Source organism: Oxyura jamaicensis, chromosome 5 (genome assembly GCF_011077185.1).
Source record: "Oxyura jamaicensis isolate SHBP4307 breed ruddy duck chromosome 5, BPBGC_Ojam_1.0, whole genome shotgun sequence".
NCBI lineage: Eukaryota > Metazoa > Chordata > Aves > Anseriformes > Anatidae > Oxyura > Oxyura jamaicensis.
Window position 1 is genome coordinate 34,892,192 of NC_048897.1, and position 8,663 is coordinate 34,900,854.

General features: G+C 37.6%; 1 long non-coding RNA gene across 1 annotated transcript in view; it reads left to right on the forward strand.

Annotated features, from left to right (window-relative positions):
- LOC118168463 overlaps positions 1 to 5,156 on the forward strand; it is an 82,039-nt gene extending 76,883 nt beyond the window's left edge. The window contains exon 3 of the long non-coding RNA XR_004751573.1: positions 4,993 to 5,156. This is a non-coding gene — a long non-coding RNA (uncharacterized LOC118168463). The remainder of the gene's footprint in view (positions 1 to 4,992) is intronic.
- Positions 5,157 to 8,663: the final 3,507 nt, after the last annotated feature.

Sequence of the window (8,663 nt, forward strand, 5' to 3'; positions counted from 1 at the left end):
GGGGGGAGGGGCGGTTAATAACCTTAGCTTTCATGACAGGCTGAGGCCTGACTGGCTGGGGAGTAGCTTGGTTAGAAAGATGAGTGGGTCTTTTTGGTAGAAAGTGAGTTTGGTAGAATGTAAGTCAGCAGTATGCCCTGGCAGCAAAGATGGCCAAAAACATATTAACACAATTAACAAAGAGACATCAGTGTGAATTGAAGGTGACTATCCACTTTATTTTACATATAAAAAAGGTGAAAGGGAAAAAAAAAGGCCAGAAGTCAAGGCAATGAAGTGGTGAAGTAGGTAGGAATTCTAGACTGTTAGTTTGCACATTTAAAAGCAAGGATCTACTGAACTGTATATCCTGCCCCAAAATGGTAGACAGTTTTGATTTTCTTTGTGTTGTTGTTTCCTCCTAGGGCCATGTATTTATTTGTTAAAGAGTGTCTGAGTTCAGTTTCACAGAAGTAACTCAACCTAGTCTGGAGCCTCAGTTCACAGTAACTATCTTGCAGCCACACCTAACTCGTTCTCCTACCTAAATACAGATGGTCAAGTCTACTAGAAATATTCAGATATATCCTACATATAAACATGCGATCAGGTTTCCAAACAGGTACTTGTTTGTGTCTTTTGCTTACTTACATATTGGTAATAATATTTATCTTTTATATAAAATCTCAGCCCTCAAGCACCAGTCCTCAAGGGACAGATTTAAAAGGTGACATGCTTAAAAGGTGACAAGTGTGTCCAAGGTGACATGCTTAGTGGTTGAGGGAAAGGCTGTGGACGTGGTCTACCTTGACTTCAGTAAGGCATTTGACACCGTTCCCCACAGCATTCTCAGGAAACTGGCTGCTCATGGCTTGGACTGGTGTACACTTCATTGGGTTAAGAGCTGGCTGGATGGCCGGGCCCAGAGAGTTGTGGTGAATGGAGTCAAATCCAGTTGGAGGCCGGTCACTAGTGGAGTCCCCCAGGGCTTGGTACTGGGGCCAGTCCTCTTTAACATCTTCATCGATGATCTGGATGAGGGGATCGAGTGCACCCTCAGCAAGTTTGCAGACGACACCAAGTTAGGTGCGTGTGTCGATCTGCTCGAGGGTAGGAAGGCTCTGCAGGAGGATCTGGATAGGCTGGACCGATGGGCCGAGGCCAACGGTATGAAGTTCAACAAGGCCAAGTGCCGGGTCCTGCACCTGGGGCACAACAACCCCAAACAGAACTACAGGCTGGGAGATGTGTGGTTAGAAAGCTGCCTGGCAGAGAAGGACTTGGGAGTATTGGTTGATAGCTGGCTGAATATGAGCCAGCAGTGTGCTCAGGTGGCCAAGAAGGCCAACAGCATCCTGGTTTGCATAAGAAACAGCATGGCCAGCAGGTCCAGGGAAGTGATTGTCCCCCTGTACTCGGCTCTGGTGAGGCCGCACCTCGAGTACTGCGTTCAGTTTTGGGCCCCTCGCTACAAGAAGGACATGGAGGTGCTTGAGCGAGTCCAGAGAAGGGCTACGAAGCTGGTGAAGGGTCTGGAGAACAAGTCTTACGAGGAGCGGCTGAGGGAGCTGGGACTGTTTAGCCTGGAGAAGAGGAGGCTCAGGGGCGACCTTATCGCACTCTACAGGTACCTGAAAGGAGGCTGTAGCGAGGTGGGGGTTGGTCTATTCTCCACGTGCCTGATGACAGGACGAGGGAGAATGGGTTAAAGTTGTGCCAGGGGAGGTTTAGGTTGGATTTTTGGAAGAACGTCTTTACTGAACGGGTTGTTAGTCACTGGAATAGGCTGCCCAGGGAAGTGGTTGAGTTACCATCCCTGGAGGTTTTAAAAGACGTTTAGATGTAGAGCTTAGGGATATGGTTTAGTGGAAGATTTGTTAGCATTAGGTCAGAGGTTGGACTCGGTGATCTTGGAGGTCTCTTCCAACCTAGACTATTCTGTGATTCTGTGAAAGTTTCAGTGTTCTTGTTCACGCTGTGCTTCAAATTGCCCATGACAAGTCAACATGAATTTGATTTGAGCTAGGTCATTTAGACTGATTACCTTTCCAACTGTCAAATACAAAACTTCTTTCTCCATTGATAAATTTGTATTTCTACTGTTTCAGTGGAAAATTCTTTTTGTCTTGAATGAATCCAGCAATGAATTTCAGTGATGTAAGTGTGTTGAACATGGACACCTGAACAAATTTTTGGAACCTATCCTGTAAATGTACTAAGTTAAAACAATATAACATTCTTATTTCCTAATAGTAAGCTATGCAACACTGATCATTCTAGAGTTATTGTGACAGGTTAAATCACTAGGGAGTCTTATGCAGAATATCTTTCCCAGGTAAGAAAGTCTTCCTGCATCTGCAGTTCTTAATCTAGAGACAATACTAATATGAAATCTCCTTCAATTTTGAGATTTGCAATGACAATGGCTTCCTTTCACTGTAAGGGTCCAGGCACCCAGCTGGAGTAATTTGGCATGGCCCTGGTGAAGTCAGTGTTGCAATATAAAATTGCATGAGCTTAGGATATGGTTCCTGAGAACAATAGAGAAAACCCAGCTGTACCATATGCAGACTTTTGAAAATGATTAAGAATAAAATCCTTCACACATGCACAAAAAATAGCCACCCACTGGAAAAACACATTTGCAAGTCTGAATTGATTTGTGAATACCATGTGTTACCAATCATAATAATTACATATGTTAGGTAAACTTAATGGGGAAACTCAGCCAATATTTTTTTCATTCATTTGACAAAATATAACTATCTCCTTCCAAAAAGCACTTTAGTCTCTCTTGTGATTATTCATAATGATATTCTTTATAAGTTTTTGAATTTTCAAGTTTTTCTATTGTTTTGTCAAGGTGGAAAAAGGGTATATTTGTTTACTGTAAAACTTCAGAGGAAGTAAAATGTGAATAAACCTTGTAACTTCTGAAATAAACTTCCTAATGCATTATTTTTTGTACTGCTTCTCACAATCTATTTTAGTGGACTAAGCAAAAGATTGGTTCTAGGTTTTACTGTTTATACTGAGAGTGACTTGAAGAACTTCCATAAGTTATTTAATCAATGGTAGTCGTGCTTTAAGATCATCCAAGAAGACAATCTGTTTAAGAGCAACGCATTATTATAGTTTCTATATATGAAAAGGTTTGTTCATATCCAGTAGTGATATCAGTATAAAAGATTGATTTCCTTTCTACTTAAACTTTACATTACATCCATGACCCAATGGACTTAATGACATATTTTTAGTAATCATCATCATAATAATAAATCCTAATTTATAGGTGTCCAGACCTTAGAGCCTCTGGGCATCTCAGCAGAAATAAGAAAACATGAAGTTTCAATAAAAAATCTAAAGTACTTGTAAACAAAATCACCAATCCCACCCAATAATAAACCATAAATATAAAGTATTAAAGTATAACTCTAACAAAGAAAATAAACTGAAAAGCACATAAAATAGTATCAGAAAGTATATTTGGGATGAAACACTCAGTACATCATGTTGGCCCAAGATGTAATCAGTTTTCATCCAAACATCTCCTTCTTTTTCTTTTTTTTTTTTTCTTTTTTTTTTTTCTTTTTTTCTTTTTTGGGGGGGTTCATTTTAATAATTAACATTCATATGGCAATGTGAGTCTGAGCAAGGAAGCTGACAGGTAATAATTTAAGATATTGTTATCTCAAACTCTGGAACCATATCTGGAACCATAAGCCCATACAATTTTATAATATCCTTTCAAATAACCAATGGCTGAAAGATTACTCTGAAGTAAGGTATGAACCTTCATATCCAGAGAAGTCCTCCATGTTCCTCAGTACTTCAGTGAGAAGGAATTAATAGACTTTCATTATTCTACTTGTGCCACATTTGATGGACAGAAGAATAGTCATGTCATAAAGCAACACTGCTGCTGCACACAATTTTATTAACAGCACAGGTATTGTAGCTGAAGAGCTGTAATTCAGGTTAGGCAACCTCTCTTTAAAATACATGACCGTCTTTAATAATAAGTGACCAGTGCTAAAACATACTTATTTAGCCTGCTATTTAGGCATAAGCTATGACTGTTTTTGACTGATTGTTCTGTGTGAATATTTGAAATAATTTCAAGGCCAACGGCAAAAAGAAATTCTAAGACTTTTAAATGTCTCTCTGTTTTGTATTATACAAATATTGTGGAGCTAGTTTGGATAGATTTCCAAAGCTTGTGTCAGGTGACATAAAATGAGAATATGAAAGAGAGCTGTTTAAGCTCTTCGAGTCCCAAGTCTGGAGATCTTACAATGCAGGTTAGCTCAGGCAGGAAAACGCTGCCATAATACAGCCACTAAATACTAAATAGCAAAGGATAGAAATTAATATTTGACATAAATGAAAAGGTAACAATGGGTAGTAAAAGCAGATAAAATCCATTTCCCAATATCTAAACACATCATATTAGGTATTTAGAACCTAGATACCTAATATGGTGTGTTGTAAAAACATAGAACCTAAGTACAGTGAGTCTGAGTTTTGAATCAATTCACTTTGTAGTGAAGTTTGGACAAATGTGTTGGTGAAATGAGAAACCATTTAAATTTATTTACGAGTAATATACATATTTTGACAGCAGCCTTCTGCACTAGAATTTGTACAATACATTGCTCTCCCTGAAGAAAAAAATAGTGCACATTACAGAAGCTAATGGCAAGAATCATTCTTCTCCTTTTATCTGTGACTAATCTTTTCCATTCTGACTTCTTTGTAGCTAAAGCAGCCTTTCTAAAGTAGCCTTTCTCTGGGTGTTTCTAAAGGATGAAATGCAATACAAGCTCAAATTGTGAGACTTTTGACCATTTTAAAATGACCGTGGTCATTTTAAAATGTAAAAACTGATTGTCTCAGTTACACATCAAACAGTCTGTCAGCAGAATCAGTACTAGCATTTTTGATAGTTTTGATGTATTATACCACTTCTATTTATTTATTTATTTATTTATTTATTTGTTTATTTATTTCCAGGTAGGAAAAAGGTTTTGAAACAAGGTCATCAATACAGAAGTATACCATCTAAAGCATTTTGAGAGAAACACTGACAATAACCATTTGTCACTGACCTGACAATGATGTTGAAGTGCCTTAGTGACTACATTGCAGCTTGGGAAACTTCTGTGCTTGGCATTTAGCCATAGATAAAATGCCACTTGCATCTTTTTTCTTTGCTGAAACTGTGTTTCTTTGATGCTAAATATATATGTGTGTGTGTATTATTTATTCTCCTGCATATTCCTTTTGAAATCACAAAGCACACAAAATATGAGTAAAAGCTAAAAAATGATGAAAGTTTCAAATGAAATTAAGAAATTTATGAAATAATGATTTGTATCCTCAAGATAATATCATAAACTGGATTAGGGCATGAATAATTGATTGTGTAAGTATAAATTTTGTAACTGTTGTTGTCCTTTTTTTTTTTTTTTTCTTGAAGACAGTTGAATTCTCACCTGTTGATTTTGTAAGAAAGCTTTGTTCCTGTAGTCAGATATTCTGACTGTAGTTATGTCATTTCAGTCTAAGTCCAGTCATCTCAAATCAGACAAGTTGCTTTGCATTTATGATTACCCCAATTTTTTTTCTGTTATAGACAGAAAGTCTATATGCATGCTTCACATAACACTGACAGAAGCATAACTAGGAAAGCATGACAGGAACATAAAAAAAATGGGAGATAACTACCAAGTAAAGGTTAGATGCTGCTTCTAGACTACTAGAGTGCAGAGACAGTAGGAGTAATTAGCTAGTTCTTTGCTTCTTTCCATGCATAGAAATATATGTTTAGTATTCACAGGAGAGGATTAAGAAAGATGTGGGGCAAAAATGTGTGGGATGGAAAATAATCTGTTCAGTTCTGATTCCGTCCTGCTTATCAAAACAGAAAGGGCTGCCAGGAAAAAAGGGAAGAAGTTTATGCATGGATTAGGTATCCATTAGCAAATATCAAGCAATAAGCAAAACAAGATGCTGACTCTCAGAATATCTATTTATTGCCTGCATTTTTTGTGTTCCATTGGTAGTGCATTTATCCAGGTGGGATGGCTTCATCCAAGACTGCCCTGAATTTACAGGGTAAAAGCAGTTAACAATCCCATCACTGGAAAGAATGGGTCTGATCCTCTCTTCTTCATGTTAAAGGGAAAAAAAAAAAAAAAAAAAAAAAAAAGTAAGAAACAAAGACACAACATCCCCTCCTCCCCCCACCCTCCCCCACATATATAGGAAACAATTGTGTGACAGACAAAGGAAGCCTTGCATCAAAATGAAAGAATCAGTATATCAAAACAAAACTGAAATCGTAACACTAAATGCTTACCAGGCTCCCACATAGTTGCATGAGCTGTTAAAATTAAAGGTGAAGTAAATAGAAGCATCTGGAATCTTTCTCTGAACCTAAAACACTCAGAGCATCCCACTTTAAGATAGCTATCTCTGGGGTAATACTGATTGCATCCCTTCTCCCATTATGATTCCCACTGAAAGTGGGGAGAGAGTATGTGAAATGGGAGGAAATACTTTGGATTACACTGGAGGCATTTTCTTCAATAAGTTTTTAGTAGGTAATGCTTTATTGTGTTATTGGAATTCTTGAATTCTGAAGTCTGTTCTATATTCCTTCTCTGGCAGTTATAATTTCCAAAAGTTGAGTTATAAGTCTCTATCTTGTGACCCTTCTGGTCCTTAGTCCCTCATTTACTCAGCAATCCCTGAGGCGGTTGACACTTGAATGTCTTTCAAGCTGCAGACCTTACTTTTGAGAGCAAAAGTGTCTTTGAGATTTCATGGTGAAAAAAAAAATATCAGATTAACAGGACACTTAAATAACATAATAACAACAACAACAACAATAATAATATCTTTAAGTTCATTTCAGTCATGCAACAACACTCTTTTACCTCCTTCAGCCTGCTGACCATCAGACTTTGTGTGTCTGGAGAAGTCTCCAGTGAACACTCATTTCTCATGAAAAGGCTTTCTGAAAATGCCATGAAGCAATTAGGGAAAACAACTGCCTTTGACTAGCCAGAGCCTGCCAGGATTGTGAGGGTGATGGTAGGAAATTAAGCAATGGGTGCTCCTGCCAGACGGGACATGTTGTGAACATGTGGCTGCTTCGGATTGCTAACAATGGGGAGAAACAAATGCAAAAGTGTAAAAGTGTGAGCTTTTATAGCAATTTATACATTATATATTTATTTTACTAGTAAATGAAACATTATTAAAAAAAAAAGGAAGAAAAGAAAATAGTAGGACTGGCTGGCATTGAACTACAGCAGCATACAACAGCATTAGAGGAGAAGGAAAATAAATATGAGACTGAAGTCTCAGTTACAAATGAAAGGGGGAAAAGAACTGAAATTTGCCAACTGAACCTGCTGGTAATAATTAGATTGAGGTTGCTGAGAAAATGAAACACTATTTTTTTACTTCAATTTTTAATTCATAAAACAGTTACTAATCTTGTTCATTAGACCTGCCTGCTGGAGCCACGTGCCTGGCTCTTGGTTAGAAGTGCTGTGCTGTCTACATTATGTCTGGGGGCTTTTAAAAGTGTCTTCTGGTTTGTGTTCTTAACAGGAATGGAACTTGATCTCAAATCACAGGCCAAGGCATATAACTTTGGAAAAGCATGGCTATGGTTCCTGATATAAGTATTGTAATTAGGTCTACTCCTTAGGATAAGGTTTTGTTGGTGGTATTTTTTTGGTTGGTTGGTTGCTTGCTTTTTTGTTTGTTTGTTTGTTTTTGCAGATTTTTAATGGTGTGATGACTTTAAAAAGCAAATATTACAACAGCAGCATAGAGACCCAAGGAAAACCACTCTGTTGGAGCAGTGGTACAACTCATTTAAGGGTTTTATTTGTATCTCCTGGTGTGAATGTTCAGACTACTCAGCTAGGAGTGTCTAATATATATATGAATTTATATGTGTATATTACATATATATAATTCAACTTCTATTGTAGACTTTTGTCTGCATTTCTTTTTATAGGACAAAGTCTTTGTCTGTGATTTGACTGACATGTACTAAGGAGTCATTACGAGCGGGATTAATCGTTCCTAAATTCAGCTGTCTAAAACAATAAACTATTTACCAAGATTCTATCTATAGTCACTGAAAAAGACATAGACACCTCCATACTCTGACTCTTCTATCTTAAGGTCCTGACTAACCTAACAGAAATGAATCACTGTCTTTGTGAGTTTGTCTCTCTTATTGAGCATAGAGAGGCTCAGAGCAAGCTTCAATCAGATGCTAAATGCAAAGGTGGTTAGAGGTAAGATTTTCAGAGTCCAAATTATCCTCCCTGGATAGCTGTACTGGGTCTCTTACATATTAGGGGTTTGTAACTTACAAAAGCTGCTTCAAATCCAAATCAATAACCTGATGTCAAAATAGAGGTGTAGATAGCTAACATTATACAGCCAGTGTGGAAAACAGGGCGGCAGTTTAATACCATCATGGGCTGGTTTCAAACTAATTATTCAAAATCAAGTGGATGAATTTCTGTTTAGATGTTCCAAGTCAATCTGTCCATGCCAAGAGTTTGATGTTTATTGTTTCAGAACTCCTGGAGGGCCTAAGACTTGAGGTATTTTCTAATATTACTTACTGAGGGGTAAGAAAAACAGTGCAT